Source organism: Procambarus clarkii, chromosome 25, assembly GCF_040958095.1.
Source record: "Procambarus clarkii isolate CNS0578487 chromosome 25, FALCON_Pclarkii_2.0, whole genome shotgun sequence".
NCBI lineage: Eukaryota > Metazoa > Arthropoda > Malacostraca > Decapoda > Cambaridae > Procambarus > Procambarus clarkii.
The window spans coordinates 12,174,204-12,191,647 of NC_091174.1; the positions used below are offsets into that span (position 1 = coordinate 12,174,204).

General features: G+C 43.0%; 1 long non-coding RNA gene across 2 annotated transcripts in view; it reads right to left on the reverse strand.

Annotated features, from left to right (window-relative positions):
• The window catches only part of LOC138368639 (uncharacterized), a 392,302-nt gene that overhangs the window by 316,345 nt on the left and 58,513 nt on the right, over positions 1 to 17,444 (reverse strand). For both annotated transcript variants that reach the window (XR_011229623.1, XR_011229622.1), the window contains exon 2: positions 12,191 to 13,350. This is a non-coding gene — a long non-coding RNA (uncharacterized lncRNA). The remainder of the gene's footprint in view (positions 1 to 12,190; positions 13,351 to 17,444) is intronic.

The following is a 17,444-nucleotide window of genomic DNA, read 5'->3' on the forward strand; positions in this document are numbered from 1 at the left end:
CTCCACAACAAGCTCACTGATTCCTGGGTACCTATTTCCTGTTAAGTGAACAGGTCCATTAGGTAATTGGAAACGCTCCCAAACATAAATGTCTACCTCCCCCCCCCCCGGGATTCGAACCCGGAATACGTGATTGTGAGTCGAAACGAACCCGACTGTTGTGGTTAAGAACAATGTTTCAGGGTTTTAATACAAAAGCCAAACTTTTTGGTGGTCCATCACGAGATATTGGTTCGTTCCACCAAATAGTTACTATAAGTACTCTCACTTTAGGAGGATGGGCTGCCACCATACCACCACACCTCACCCAACAACACTCCTGGGCTTAACTACTAGGAAGTCCACTCCGACAACCGTACTTTACATAAATCACTATATTCTGAGTATACAATGACACAGTATATACCTAAAAGCTAAAGATACATAGTAAACTTCTCTTTTCTTTTCTTTAAACGACTCACTTCAGCCACGAGAATGTTTTTTTCATTTTTCCTATAAATCTCACTGGGTGGTTAAAGTGTTTTAAATTGAATTACAGACTAACAAGCTCCAACAATTCACTTCCAGTTATCTGGGAAGTCTTTCCTTGTGATACATTCCGGCAATGTGTCTTCCTGAGTCTTAAATGTTTCCTACACACACACACACACACACACACACACACGCAGCTGTTTTTTGGTGGTGGTGCTGATGACTACTAATGGTGGTACTGATATACGCATTGATGGAGAGGAATTATTGGTGAAGATGGTGCTTATAGTGTTGGTGTTGGTGCCTGTAGTGATGGTGCCTGTAGTGATGGTGCCTGTAGTGATGGTGCCTGTAGTGATGGTGCCTGTAGTGATGGTGCCTGTAGTGCAGGTGCCTGTAGTGCAGGTGCCTGTAGTGATGGTGCCTGTAGTGCAGGTGCCTGTAGTGATGGTGCCTGTAGTGATGGTGCCTGTAGTGATGGTGCCTGTAGTGATGGTGCCTGTAGTGCAGGTGCCTGTAGTGCAGGTGCCTGTAGTGATGGTGCCTGTAGTGATGGTGCCTGTAGTGATGGTGCCTGTAGTGCAGGTGCCTGTAGTGCAGGTGCCTGTAGTGCAGGTGCCTGTAGTGATGGTGCCTGTAGTGATGGTGCCTGTAGTGATGGTGCCTGTAGTGATGGTGCCTGTAATGTTTGTTTTAGCAAGAATATTCCTGTGCAGGCCGTAAGCCTTTCGTTGACTCACTAAGTGTTACTCGTTTCTTGTGTGTTTTACTTAGGTGGTGTGTAAATATTTATGACTCATATGTTGGCTTCAGTAAGATTATGTCCAATGTGTTTAACAACTTCTTCTGCTCTGTTGAATCTTAGTTGAAATCTTATTTGGTTTGTAACTGTGCACTGTGTTAGGTAATGTTTCAGTGGTGTGTTGGGGCATGTCCCCACAGTGCTGGCTCTTCCCCTCATCTTCTGGAAGTTGTCAGCTTATTTCCTATGCACGTGGGTATCCCAGTCTGATGCGATGTAAGTGTGCTTATGTTGTTCTACTGCTGCCTTTCATCAAAATGAGTGGTTCGTAGTTGGTTGAATTCTTGTACCAACCCGCAGATCCTGATGTTGAAGCTGATGTGTTGTGGTCTCTACATCTTCTGCATTCCTTTATCTCTAATTATTTGCTTAATCTGTGATTGAATTTGTGTCATGTAAATGTCTATTTCTTCCCTTAATTACAAGTTTGGCAGCTTTGTCGGTAATGTCATTCCCTGGTATTTCTACTTGGCATCCAGTTGGTATCTGACCACCCATACGTTTGAGTGCTTGCATTACTGTTATAATAACTGTGGTCAGATGGATGTTGTCACATTAATGTTCTTGTCGCAACATTTCAATGACAGTTCTCGAATCTGCATGTATGATAAGGTGTTGTGTGTGGTGCATGGCATGCATGAGCATGTTCTGAATGGCTAACATCTGAGTAAAGTTGAATACTCGTTTGACAATCTCCAAACTACAGAATTTCCTGCCTTAACTACAATTCCAGATTCTGTTTTCATGCTCGATACTTCCTTATTAACCTACCAAGCTCTCCACCGACGCCTCCCATACACCATATCACTATAACACCACTCCCAACCAGCACTACCCCACTCTTTATTTTTTTGAGTAAAGAGGAAGGAGAGGCATAGTTGAAGGGAAGTATAGAAGTGGGAAGTACAGTGAGAGATATGAAAGCAGGCGGGCTGTCCGCCTTGCTGACACGATGTGTGGGTGTTGGCAGCTAAGCTAAGCTGGCTCCCTCTTGTCAGGGAGCTGTGAGTGTGTGAGAGGTTCTTCACATGTGTTTCACCATATATGGATGTCTAGAGATGAATACTGTGTAGCATTCATATATACACACACTCCGATGCTTCCACACATGTTGTTCTGTTTAAGGCTCTTTATTATTATTTATTGAGTTATTCATACATACACCTATACATATATGCCAGTATACATATGCATACATACAACTATACACATACATACATACTCAATTTTTCAAATTATTGGGGAAAGGATTTCTGGTCAGTATGTCATCTGGGAATTATGTACTGTGGGGCTGGGTTTGCATCTAGTAAATCGAGGCTCTTGGGCCACCAGCTGTGGGAGCGGGGCGTCTCATCTTGGAGCAATCATTCTAACATTTCGATGGTGTTCCACACCTTGATGGCTTGGTGCTGCAGTCTGATGTTTAGTGGCTGTATGTTCAGGAGTTCATGGAGCTCCTGGATTGTCTGATCATATGGTGGACGGTGTTTTGCTGCTCTCCTTAGCGCCTTATTTTGCACTGCTTGCAGTTTCTGCATGTTAGTTTTCTTTATGGTGTGTAGTGGTAACCACCACCCCCCCACTACCGCGCCTCCTTGATCCAACACCACCCCCTCCCACCTGTACCTCCGTGCCCCACGCCACCAACACCACCCCCAACACCATAGAGTGGTGTTGGGGCCTCCCCAACACATCAAGCCTCCCCCCCCTATAATCGCACTGACAAGATTAAAAAAGTTTCTCCCTTCATTCTGGTCCATATCACCACTCTCCGTCTCCATCCTATGGCTCGAGTTGGCAAGTTTTTTATGAATTTTTTTATTGTTTCATAGACATGGAAAACGCTGTCAGTGGTTACCTGACCCCACCGCTGTCAGTGATTACATGACCCCACCGCTGTCAGTGATTACCTGACCCCACCGCTGTCAGTGATTACATGACCCCACCGCTGTCAGTGATTACCTGACCCCACCGCTGTCAGTGATTACATGACCCCACCGCTGTCAGTGATTACCTGACCCCACCGCTGTCAGTGATTACCTGACCCCACCGCTGTCAGTGATTACCTGACCCCACCGCTGTCAGTGATTACCTGACCACAGTGTTGTCAACTGGTTTATTAAACGTCCAGTCCAAGTGGTTGGGCTGGACGGTAGAGCGACGGTCTCGCGTCATGCAGGTCGGCGTTCAATCTCCGACCGTCCAAGTGGTTGGGCACCATTCTTTCCCCCCCGTCCCTTCCCAAATCCTTATCCTGATCCCCTTCCCAGTGCTATATAGTCGCAATGGCTTGATGTTTTCTCCTGATAGTTCCCTTCCTTTCACACACACACACACAGTTTCAAATGAAAATATATGATAGAGCCCAATAGGCTCAGGAATCTGTACACCAGTTGATTGACACATGAGAGGAGAGACCAGAGTCGATACTCAACCCCCGCAAGCACAACTAGGAGAGTACACACACACACACACCGTAATACCCGGCCAGTAAATCAATCAGGTATTCACATTCCAGCCATTTAATTACCCTAGCTGATTGAAGAGTCCAATCAGCGCGCGCCCGTGACCAATGGCTGCTAATGACTGGCTGACTAACTCATACCTTCCATGGGTAACTTTGCTCATCTAACTGTCAGAGATTAACTAAAACTCACAAGAGGCTCAAAGATCACGTCGTTCACAGCGACGATGTTGCCACTCAACCAATCCTCTCGTATAACACATCATATTTGGACGTCAAGTCACGAACATCAAAGAAGTCACTAAATATCATGGCGGCCCCCAAAATTGACGTGATGTCCCGTTTTCTATTTGTGAGTCCTCGGTTATGTTAGGGCGGTTTCGTAAGTGAACAAGTGAACGCTATATATATATATATATATATATATATATATATATATATATATATATATATATATATATATATATATATATATATATATATATATATATATATTGGTGTATACTGGCAGCAGGTTTTCTTTCAAACATGTTTCATTGAATATGACCGCATATTCTGTATTTATTATTTTCTGGTTTAGGGCTTCTATCCCTCTAACTATTTTCTTAGCATCAGGGCTTAATTGAAATAGGAGTTCTCCAAAACTCATTTTCGTACTTTTAAGGTGAAGAAAAGAAGTGATTTACTATAGAGTGTATAACACTTATTTGTATAATTTGCACGACGTTTCGAACCTCCATGGTTCATTCTCAAGTGAACAGATCTTACAATACTAGTTGATTTTATACCCGCATTAGGTCAGGTGATAATACAATGAAGGTGAAAACATGGGGGGATACATAAGGGATAAACATAGGGGCTGCAGAAGGCTTATTGGCCCATACGAGGCATCTCCTATCTAAACACAAAGATTAATCCAGTGTAATTGGCCTGTTATGTTGGACATTGTCTTCTGTGTTGGCATCGATATGTTCTTGTCTTGTCCTTACTCTCATGGTGGGTAGAGTAAATAGTTCCGTGATTTGGGTGTTCATGGTAGGTCGCTCTATTCTTATGTGAATTGCCTCAAGAATTTGTAATCTTCTTGAATCTTGGGTTTTGTCTATTATGCAAGTATTCTTGTTCAACATTTCTCTTGTTAGAGTAATGTCATGGGCTTGTCTCATGTGATTCCTAGGGGCACCAGATTGAAGATGGCATGTCAAACGCCTCGTCAGCTTGGTCGACGTCATACCTATGTACTTACATTGAAGGTTACATCCTTCGTGGGGGCAAGTGTACATGTATACAACGCTTGACTGCTGTAGAGGGTTCTCCGTCGGCTTCGGGCTGTTTTTGATAAGGAGTTCGGAAGTCTTCTTGGTAGAAGAAGAACAGATTGTAAGATCTGTTCACTTGAGAATGAACCATGGAGGTTCGAAACGTCGTGCAAATTATACAAATAAGTGTTATACACTCTATAGTAAATCACTTCTTTTCTTCACCTTAAAAGTACGAAAATGAGTTTTGGAGAACTCCTATTTCAATTAAGCCCTGATGCTAAGAAAATAGTTAGAGGGATAGAAGCCCTAAACCAGAAAATAATAAATACAGAATATGCGGTCATATTCCATGAAACATATATATATATATATATATATATATATATATATATATATATATATATATATATATATATATATATATATATATATATATATTATATATATTATATATATATATAATATATATTATATATATTATATATATAATATATATTATATATATTATATATATTATATATATAATATATATTATATATATATATAATCTATATTATATATATATATATATATATATATATATATATATATATATATATATATATATATGCGAAGAAATTTGAATGGACCCCAAGCCAATATGCAATCGAAAACTCCTCACCCCTGAAGGATACGAACCCAGACAGCCAGGGCTCCATGCACCTTAGCGCATCCAATACTATACCACTAGACCATACTGACTGTACAAAAAAGTTGCAAGTGATGAGACTTTTAACCCAACCCAACAACTTCAAGTCTCTGATCTCTCTCTCTCTCTCCCCAAACTTGAAGGACTTCATCTCTCATTTGGTACCTTGTGTTCGCCCTCCGCTTCCTGCACCAAGTTTAATTTCTTCGCATTTACTTGGGGTGATGTTGGCAGGTCTTTGTGGGCGGGCGATGTTGGCAGGTCTTTGTGGGCGGGCGATGTTGGCAGGTCTTTGTGGGCGGGCGATGTTGGCAGGTTTTTGTGGGCAGCCGATGTTGGCAGGTCTTTGTGGGCGGGCGATGTTGGCAGGTCTTTGTGGGCGGCCGATGTTGGCAGGTCTTTGTGGGCGGGCGATGTTGACAGGTCTTTGTGGGCGGGCGATGTTGGCAGGTCTTTGTGGGCGGGCGATGTTGGCAGGTCTTTGTGGGCGGCCGATGTTGGCAGGTCTTTGTGGGCGGGCGATGTTGGCAGGTCTTTGTGGGCGGGCGATGTTGGCAGGTCTTTGTGGGCGGGTGATCAGTGAGTGGGTGTTGCTCGGGTGTGGGGGGGTAGTATGGTACTGGAGGGTGTGTAGTATATAGCCTAGCATCTAAACTACTTCGTAAGATATCCAGATTAATAAATAAGTTGTTGTACAATATTATAAAACCTTGAGCACTCAGCATTCCAAACGGCGAAATATTCAGGAGATATTTATATTTAACATTTACCTTGAAAGCGCTTAATTAAATATTGTTATATTGTTCAATATCGACACAAATCCTAATCGTATGATAATACGTAAGTTCTTCAAGTTCATAGGATCAGGCTTCCTCATGATACCATACCAACCCAGAGAAAAACGTTAAGAAAATATATATAATATATACAGAGTATACTATTATGTACTCCGGGGGAGAGAGGCAGGTACACTGTGCACCTGTACAGCACGGAGCCTCAAGTTCCTCACAATAAACCCCCACACTAACCCCCTACCCCCCACCCCCCCCGCCCAACTCCGGAGAAACAACGGAATACTAATTACATGAAAGCTTTTGCACGTTCGACACCCGCGGCGTCTTTTCTTGGTGTATTTTGTTGCAAGGAAACGATTGTGTTTTTCATGTGTTTGGGTGATGCTTATATGTATGTATGTACGTCGAACCTAATAGCCGGACGTGCACTACTTGGCCTAGTATGTAAGACCCGATTTGCCCAACAAGCACAGTGATTTTAGTTACCTGGTTGATGGGGTTCTGGGAGTTGTTCTACTCCCCAAGCCCGGCCTCAAGCCCGGCCCGAGGCCAGGCTTGACTTGTGAGAGTTTGGTCCACCAGGCTGTTGCTTGGAGCGGCCCGCAGACCCACATGCCCACCACAGCCCGGTTGGTCCGGCACTCCTTGGAGGAAACAATCTAGTTTACTCTTGAAGATGTCTACGGTTGTTCCGGCAATATTTCTTGTGCTCGCTGGGAGGGTGTTGAACAACCGCGGACCTCTGATGTTTATACAGTGTTCTCTGATTGTGCCTATGGCACCCCTGCTCTTCACTGGTTCTATTCTGCATTTTCTTCCATATCGTTCACTCCAGTATGTTGTTATTTTACTGTGTAGATTTGGTACTTGGCCCTCCAGTATCTTCAACGTGTATAATTTTTATTTTTAATACGTTATTTTTGTATAATACGTTATTTTTCAACATTATTATCCAAATTAGATTATTCCAATTAGCGTTACTATATTATATTAAGAACATGAATAACTGAATTAGTTGTCAGGTTAGGTTTGATCAAATTTCTATATTAATTTTAACTCGAATTAAAAAAATTAATCATATATAATATAATGGAGAGCTTTATCATTCCATGCGAAAAAATTTAGACAAAAATATAATTATAGGGGATCTTGTTATGCAACTTGGCCTTTTAGAGACTATACATATATATATTTATTATATATATAATATATAATAAGTATAATGTTGCCTGAAGACATGAGCACCCGTGGCGAGAACAGTGTTTACCAATAGTCTGAAGTACCAATCAAGTAGCACAATGTCAAGTCCCAACTTTATATAGAAAGCTAATCTGGGATTAACATGGTGTGAATTCATTGGTAACTGAGAGCGTATTGGAACACAAATCATGTGTGTGTGTCTCAGCCACGGGGGCCCCCGGGAAGGGTATTCAACTGGCAAGAAGCTTAGATACCTTAGAAGCTTAGAGGGAATATTAAGTGGATTCCCAAGTTACAATTCTTTCAGAGTAGTTGGCTGAGTGAATAGAGAGAAGAACCAACCACCCAACGTTGTAGGTCACGTCGCCATACTACAAAACATAATTATATTATCTGGGAAAAACAATGGCAGAGAGATGCCAAATAACCCTTGGTACCAGGAAATATTCTCACGAAGACTGACAACACTGAAGTTACACTCATGAAATGCGAAGACTGAGGGACATGACAGGAGTACAGATGGAACAAAAACATAACGAAACAGAAAGTATGTTAGTAATACACACGATGTGCAACATGAAATTTAATAAAAAAAAAATTATATTATAATTTCCGGGATGGGGTACCCGGCAGTACCCGGGTCTACCTCAAAAGGGTTGTGCAATAGTGTGTTAAGAGCTCCCAAGGAGTGAAAATCTGTCAATAAAACATGTGTTTTGTCACGTCTTTCCCTCACTGACTTCATCAGGTCCTCGAAAGGTGGCATAAGGGCCAGCGCCTAGTGACCACCCCTCTACACTAACCAGCAGCTCTACAAAGCCTAGAGAGTCTAGCCTCAAGCCTTTGACCCCCAACCTTAGCCAAAGAGATACATTCTCTTTTCAAGACACAAATATATAAATCAATAGATTGGCAACACAGCTGATGAATGAGTTCGAATGCAAATGAGTTCGAATGACTGGATGTAAATAAAACCTGCTAGGCATGACCCACAGAGCCAACACAGTGTTACATCTGTGCTTGTATCCCCATACTGAGTGCGTGTATGTACTGGTGCACTCAGCACCACCACGAGTGGCCACACTCATAAACAATCTTAGGTAGTGTGGAACTGATTATGGCTAAAACAAACAAAATCATAACTTGCGGCAAGAGTGTATGTTTTCCTCTAACCCGCTGCCATAATAGCACACATCGTAAGGCTTGACTGCTGCCTCTTGCATCCCAATGTGTGTATTCCACATGGGGGGAGAGTGTGATGGAGGGAGAGAGGGAGGAAGCAAGAGGAAGGAGCTCACCACAACAAAGCAGGCTGCTGCAGCACGTCTGCATGACTAACACAGCCTGCATGACACTTTACATATTGCAACGTATAATTATGTACAATTTAGTACACATCAGACGTACAAACACCAACAAACCTAACACACACACACACACAAAATCACTTTTTATGAAATTTATAAAATATATAGAAGTAGACTTTTCCACCGCCATGAGAACCAGTGATGACAGTTTATGATGGCTGGCCTAGTTTAAGGCAGGCAAGACCTTACATAACGAGCGCTTACCGTGGTGTGAGAACGAGCTGAAATGCTGTGTCGTTACTTGTGTGGTGTCAGCACCTTCAAGCAAGCAGACTACCTTGTCGCTCCTCGGCACGTGACTCAGGCGCCCAGAGCCTGCCTAAGGAAGCAGCTTAGCAGTAAGTCTTATCTATCACTGTACTCCACGAGCCAGGATTCGTCAAGCATTTCCGCATCTACTTAAGAAACTTCTGCATCTTTTCTCAATAATGGCAGCTTTATTTTTTTACATTTATTGAACAGTAAACGAGCTTCGAAATTTCATAATTAATGGTTATTATTATTATTGTAAACGATCACATAGTGCTTTAAAGCACAACAACTGTTTAATAAATGTAAAGAAGGACGCCAGGATTGAAGAAAAATATATAAGTTTGGTAAGTAGATGCTAAGTGCTGGATTAGTCTCGACTCGTGAGATGAGCGACTTTAGGAACTGTTCTCAAGTACTCTTCATCACAGGATATAAATTGCCTGGTTAGATATATACACCATGTTGGCAGGAAACCTTTACGAAACATTGACTAGGTCCCAACCCTTTTATACCTGCACGACCCAAATGAACCCCGCCTTTCTAACCATCGCTTGTCAACGAACTAACTCCGTACAGATAATTTCCTCTCTCAGACCTGTATCATTTTTCTCTAACACACACACACACACACACACACACACACACATCCCCAGGATACAGCCTGTAACAGCTAACTCCCAAGTCCCTATTTACTTCTAGCTGAACAGGGGGCATAAAGTGAAAGAAACTTTGCCCATTTGTTTCTGCCTCAGCCGGGAATCGAACCCCGGGCCTCTTGAACTACGAACCGTGAGCGTTGTCCGCTCGGCCGTGAAGACCTGTGTAGTAGTAGTTGCTTTATTTGGGCGTGAACCCTTTCTTGGACTCTGACCTTTCGGCCCACTCTTCGTAGTGGCCTTGTGGCTATAGTTTCTTTATCTTGCGGCATATTTCATGTGTTGCCCTCCAGCTATTGTCCTCGTGCTGTGCCTTGCGGCGTTTGTGAGAAATTCGAGTATACCTTGGATATACCTGGGATATATGCCGCATTTGACCATTGCCCAGGATGCCACCCACAACAGTCGACTAACACCCAAGTTCTTAATTAGCGTTAGGTGTACAGAGGCAATGGGTGTAAGGAGACTTGCCATACGTCTCGCCCAGTCCTGTATTTACTATTTGTATCTGCAAAATCGAGCTATTAGCTCATGGACACCGCCTTTCTAACCACTCTATTTTTCCTCAATTATGTTTACTACATATATTTCTCTCTAACACACCCACACACACTCATCCCCAGGAAGCAGCCCGTAACAGCTGTCTAACTCCCAGGTACCTATTTACTGCTAGATAACAGGGACATCAGGGGGGGGAAGAAACTCTGCCCATTCTCTCTCACCGGCGCCGGAAATCGAGCCCCAGACCACAGGACTACGTATCCAACGTGCTGTCCACTTAGCCACCGGCCCCCCACATATGTGTGTGTGTGTGATTACCTAAGCGTAGTTACAGGATGAGAGCTACGCTCGTGGTGTCCCGTCTTCCCAGCACTCTTTGTCATATAACGCTTTGAAACTACTGACGGTCTTGGCCTCCACCACCTTCTCACCTAACTTGTTCCAACCGTCAACTTGTGTGTGTGTGTAATTACCTAAGTGTAATTACCTAAGTGTAGTTACAGGATGAGAGCTACGCTCGTGGTGTCCCGTCTTCCCAGCACTCTTTGTCATATAACGCTTTGAAACTATGTGTGTGTGTGTGTGTGTGTGTGTGTGTGTGTGTGTGTGTGTGTGTGTGTGTGTGTGTGTGTGTGTGTGTGTGTGTGTGTGCAGCACCACCGACCATTGATCACCTCCCAAAAACGAATCGTTTGTGAATAAAAACATTGTCAGCTTCGTGTACACAAATACTACACACGCGGACACACACACACACACTCAGGGGGGCCGCGAGCAACCTGTCCTCAGGGAGGAGATCCGCTCAAGGGAGTGGCTTGGGAACGACTACATCAGTAGTGCTATTATCTACTTTATATATGGTTAAATTGCGGTTACTTTAGGTTAAGGTTTCAAATACAAAATACAAATACTTATTCAGGTAAAGTACATACATACAAGGTGAGATACAAAAGTTGATGGATTTAAAGATAGAGCTAGTACATACAATGCCTAAAGCCACTATTACGCAAAGCGTTTCGGGCAGTTAAGTTAGGTTGGGTTAGGTTAAGTTTCATTACGTTTGGTTACGTTAATAGTGTATTATTGATGATAATGTGAAATATGGAAGTCGAAAACTATTTCAATGTTCCCGAGAATTTCGTTTGAAGAAAAACAAATTCTTCAACATAGACGTTTTCAGCATCCACTTCTTATACTTTAAACCAACTATTTATAATACAATTATTTTATAACTTAAGAATATTCTCTGATTATGACAGATTCATTTGCCAGTTTACATGTAGGCTATTACTGGAACCGTAATATACTTTCAGATCACAAATATCTGGATAACTATCCAGGTGGTATGAATTATATAATTATTTTCCTCCAGTATATCTACAATATATATAGTAGATATAATGGAGGAAAAAATAGATCGGTTAGAAAGGCGGGGCCCAACACACACAGACAGACAAACACACACACACGACACACACAGACACACACACAGACACACACACACACACACACACACACACACACACACACACACACACACGACACACACACACACACACACACACACACACACACACACACACACACACACACACACACACACACACACCACAAAAGAACTGGCCCAAATACTAACCAATGCAGCTGCAATAGAGCAAAACAAGAAGTTGGGAAAGCGGTAGTAAATCAACACATGGCCCAGCGGGGTTATAAACACTGAAGCTCGTACTTACCTTTCTCTTGTGCGTTGGCTGCTCTCTCGCTCTCTTGATAATGCCTTTTTTACTTCACAAAGCCCTGGTGCGGGAGGCGGGTGAGTTTTTAAGGTGTTGCAGCCCACCTCGGGGGAAGAGAGAGTGATGCCTGGAGTGACCCCGCCAACACACTCACCACGCCATGGCAAGCAGCTCTAGGTTGACCGTCCGAAGGGGGGTTATCATGCCCAAATCATCATCATTTAACACTTGGCTCGTGTATAATTTTATCCATGATTTAAACTTTTAGTTGCTTTATCAAAATAATGATTATAATTTTGTTTGAACATTTGATGGGTTGTATCTCTTTCTGTCCAAGTTTGTTTTGTTTGTCTTTAGTGTCCCATCCTCTCCACTCCGTACCCTCACACACTTACGGGAAGAATTATTTGTAATTATTTTGTAATGTAATCATGTCAACGGTACTAGACGCTGTTCTAGTTCATTGCTATTTCTGCCTTCAAGCTGCAGAGGCAAGCTGGCTGCCCCTAGATTTAATACATTTCAAAAAGCATCTTGTACACCATCAGGCAATATACCGCTATACGAAGTTACTGAGGAGTAATTTGATACGAAGAATACACAACACGAGTGATACGGGGACACACATCTTCAACTAGTGGTTGCTTCAACATATTAATACACAGCTGGGTGTTGCTACCTCTACATCACCAACACCTTCACCTGTTTTCTCACACGAAATGTATAATACACGGCAACACGCTAACACAATTATATATTTGTTTTCATTGTCACGGACACTATTACCACCGATACACAAACACTACACACGGACACTGAGCACAAAACGACAAAATTTCCTTTTCCATTATAACGCAACACGGAACATCGAGAGTGGAATCCGGTTATAGCCTAGACTAGTGAGCGGAGCGCGCCCCGGCTAACTGCTGGGATGTCGGAGCCACTCAAACACTACCCACATCTGCCTCTTGCTCGCCGGCTCATACCTGCCTGTCTTATGAGCCTTGCTTGACGGCGCACGTTTGAAACTTGGCTTAGATGATCAAGTGAACACGAGGGAGAGAGGACAGGTGGTGTGTGGGAGAGAGCGTACCGTCCACTTCCTGTTGAAGCAGCTGTACTAGTACACCTGTGGAAGCACCAGTACCTCCACACACCTGTAACAGAAAACCATATATATTGCTAAATGCATCAGGATTTATATTCTTGCATTATTTATGTAAATGGCCAGATCGGTGTTTATACTGGATATTTAGCAAGTGGAGCAGCAGCCACTAGGTGGTAGAGGTGATATTAGTGTTGGAGGTGGGAGGGTGGTGGAGGGAGATGGTTGGGAGACCCACTATGGTAGTTATGGTGGGAGAGCTCCCATGTCTTCCTCTACCACGTGACCTGTAGCTTCAAACGGGTCACGCTCACACGGGTCACACTCACACGGGTCACGCTCACACGGGTCACGCTCACATGGGTCACACTCACACGGGCCACGCTCACACGGGTCACGCTCACACCACAATTTACTATCAGAAATGCTGTTGACCGGAGAACTATTCATACATATATACATACATGAAATCTATAGATATACACGAGATAATATACGAGGATGAATGCCACATGAATCCGTCATACATGAAGAAAACTTGAACGGTCCTCAAGTCCGTATCACTAACTCTATAACTTCAGAGGATTCGAACCCATGCAGGCCGCCAGTGGTCTCCCGATCAAGTAGCTCACACATGTACTCAGTGCGGCCCTAACATGTTCAGAGATTTTATGAAATAACTGAGCGCAGAATGCGCCACGAGTGTGGCCGGATGTTGGTTGGTCAAGGAACTTGTACAGATTCCGTGACTAATCACCACTTACTGACAATGGATGGTGCAGTGGTCGAGTACCGGTGCTGTTGGTGGGGAGACCCCTGGCGGTCTGGGTTCGAATCCACTGAGGGGTCATAGAGTTATAGTGATACACATGTATAAAATCATACATGCACATTCAGTAATTACATATATATATTTAAGAGTATTATTGTATATGAGAAAAAGAGTTAGATCAATGATTCTAGCACGTAACTTCTCCATATTTCCTATGTTCTTCACTTTGTGAAGTTAAAAATTAAGTTAACAAAGTAAATTTAACAATTGTATTTGGCGTAACGTGTGACACTAAATGACGGGTTTCGGTGAAGTTCCCATCATGATGAGAGGACACAAATCCCATCGCGGATACAAGTTAACTTCATGGAGGACGATAACGGAACGACTTTAAAGAGACAAATACCGTCTGCGCCTTTACATGCCCCTTGGGGACAGCCTCAATTATCTCCATATATTGGCAAGAACATAACATTTATTTCTAGACACCGACCAAAGAGCCAAAGCTCAACCCACGCAAGCACAACTAGGTGAGTACCTAACAAAGCATGAACAAGGCTCTATAAAGGATAAAATCATTTTACACTATCAGCAAAGATATCCTGACCAGGGGCTAGATTCACGAAGAAGTTACGCAAACACTGACGAACCTGTCCATCTTTTCTCAATCTTAGGCGGCTTTGTTTACAATTATTAAACAGTTAATGAGCTCCGAAGCACCAGGAGGCTGTTTATAACAATAACAACAGTTGATTGGCAAGTTTTCATGCTTGTAAACTGTTTAATAAATGTAACCAAAGCCGTCAAAGATTGAGGAAAGATGTACACGTTCGTAAGTGCTTGCGTAACTGCTTCGTGAATAATCTGTATAACAAACACGAAGAGTAAAAACAATAATATAACCACATATCCAACAAGTGGAACAGCACAAACGCACACGGACACAAAGACACACTCACACTCACACACACACACACACACACACACACACACACACACACACACACACACACACACAGGGGGCCTCGTAGGCCTGGTGGATAGCGCGCAGGATTCGTAATTCTGTGGCGCGGGTTCGATTCCCGCACGAGGCAGAAACAAATGAGCAAAGTTTCTTTCACCCTAAGTGCCCCTGTTACCTAGCAGTAAATAGGTACCTGGGAGTTAGTCAGCTGTCACGGGCTGCTTCCTGGGGTGTGTGTGTGTGTGGTGTGGGGAAAAAAAAAAAAAAAAAAAAAGTAGTTAGTAAACAGTTGATTGACAGTTGAGAGGCGGGCCCAAAGAGCAAAGCTCAACCCCCGCAAAACACAACTAGTAAACACAACTAGTAAACACACACAATTATTCAGTTCCTGGCTAATAAAACAAAGCTGGAGGAGCAATGAGCAAAAACGGAGCCCCAAATAGCGACAGCCTGAGCCCGTCGGCGGCTGTTTAACTCTGTGACACTCGCCTGAATCCCATGGTGCTCTCTCAACCTGCCAAGAAATAATAGTCTCAAGATATACACACGTGTGGTGCCAAGGTATACATACGACTGGTGCCAAGGTATACACATGACTGGTGCCAATGTATACACATGACTGGTGCCAAGGTATACACATGAGTGGTGCCAAGGTATACACATGACTGGTGCCAAGGTATACACATGACTGGTGACAAGGTATACACATGAGTGGTGCCAAGGTATACACACACGAGTGGTGACGATAAATACACACGAGTGTACACATGAAGAATTCAAATGTATAAACATGAAGGGCCATGAAGTATACACAAGTTTTCATTACATACACACAATGACCAATCATGAGGTGTCAATATACACCTCATGAATAGTCTTATGAGGACTCCCGGCGCATACACAACCCCCCCCCCTCTCCCAAGGTATACACATATATTGCTACTGACTGACTGCCAGGCTCACTTATAAATAGTATATCTGGCGCCGTAATAACTTTACATAAATATTAATTTGACTTGCGAGTTCGGTACGCATATTTGTCTTCACTGGTATCTCCTCTTATAGTAAAAACAATTGTGTAATCCCGCTTAACACACAACAACTTACGCTCTAAAAATCAACCCTCATGATGGTAATAAAATAGCGTACGAGCATTAGCGTATGTAGCACTCGTACGCTAGTGCGTACGAGCATGCCTATAAGAGAATAGCTTGAGCTACCTCATTCCTTTGTGTGTGTGTATTTTACCTCAATAAACTTACTTCAATTTCAATTCAATGCCTACAATGCTCTTATTGTAGCATTGAGTATGCCTACAACGAGCCTTTTCCGCACAAGTGCGGGGGGGGGGGGGGATAAATGGTTTTGGAGTCGAGGAAATAACCAATATGGCGCCGTATCGTATTGTTGCAGGCACGGAGAGAGTTGCGACGCCAATGATTTTGGCGGCAAAGATTAGAGAGCCGAGGATATGGAGCTAATCTTTTGGAACCTCTACATGTCTAGTTTGAAAAAAACTTCCGCTGTCAAGTGACCAATAGGAGCGAGATGGCTGCACTCCGAGACCAACCAGGGGTCCAGCCATGAAAGTCTAAATAAATGTTGAGAGTTGTCAGGAAATCGTCAGTCGGACCGTGCCTTTGCGCTTTCGCGCCTAGGGCATGCGCTCCGCCAACTTAGAGGTCACGCCTCTGGCGTACAGGCGATCGTGCGGGCGAGCGCGCGGCGACACCGAAATGTGTATACTCGTTTCGGTTATCTCACCTTAATTCTCGTGCTACATCGTTCGTTTTGGTATGATTCTGTTCGCAATTAAATTCCCTACAGGTGTATATGCATATAATGTCCAAAAGCACGGCGTGACTCTCCACAGCAGAGCCTTAAGTCGGCAAAAGTTACCCGTGAGCACACAAAATCCTTAAATGTGTATACTCGTTTTCAGTTTTCTCACCTTAATTCTCGTGCTACGTCGTTCGTTTTCATATCATTGTGCTCGCAATTAAATTCCCTGCAAGTGTATATGCATATAATGTCCAAAAGCACGGCGTGACTCCCAGTAGCAAAGCCTAAAATTACCTGCGAATGAGTTGCACCAATTTGCACACCGCAGCCTAATGTGAATACTCGTTCAATTTCGTAACATCAATTTTCGTGTTACGTCTTTCACTTTGGTATCAAATTGTTCGCAATATAAAGGCGCGTATTTTAAAACTATTCCCATAATAATAGAGCAATAACTGGAATTTTAACAAATATTTTAATTTTGGATGCTCATCACAATTTTTTTATATCTTTCCAGTGTTCTGACATAAATTTTCGCGTTACATCTTCATTTTGGTATCAAATTGTTCGCAATCTAAAGACGCGCATTTTAAAACTAGTCCCACAATAATAGCACAATAAATAGAAT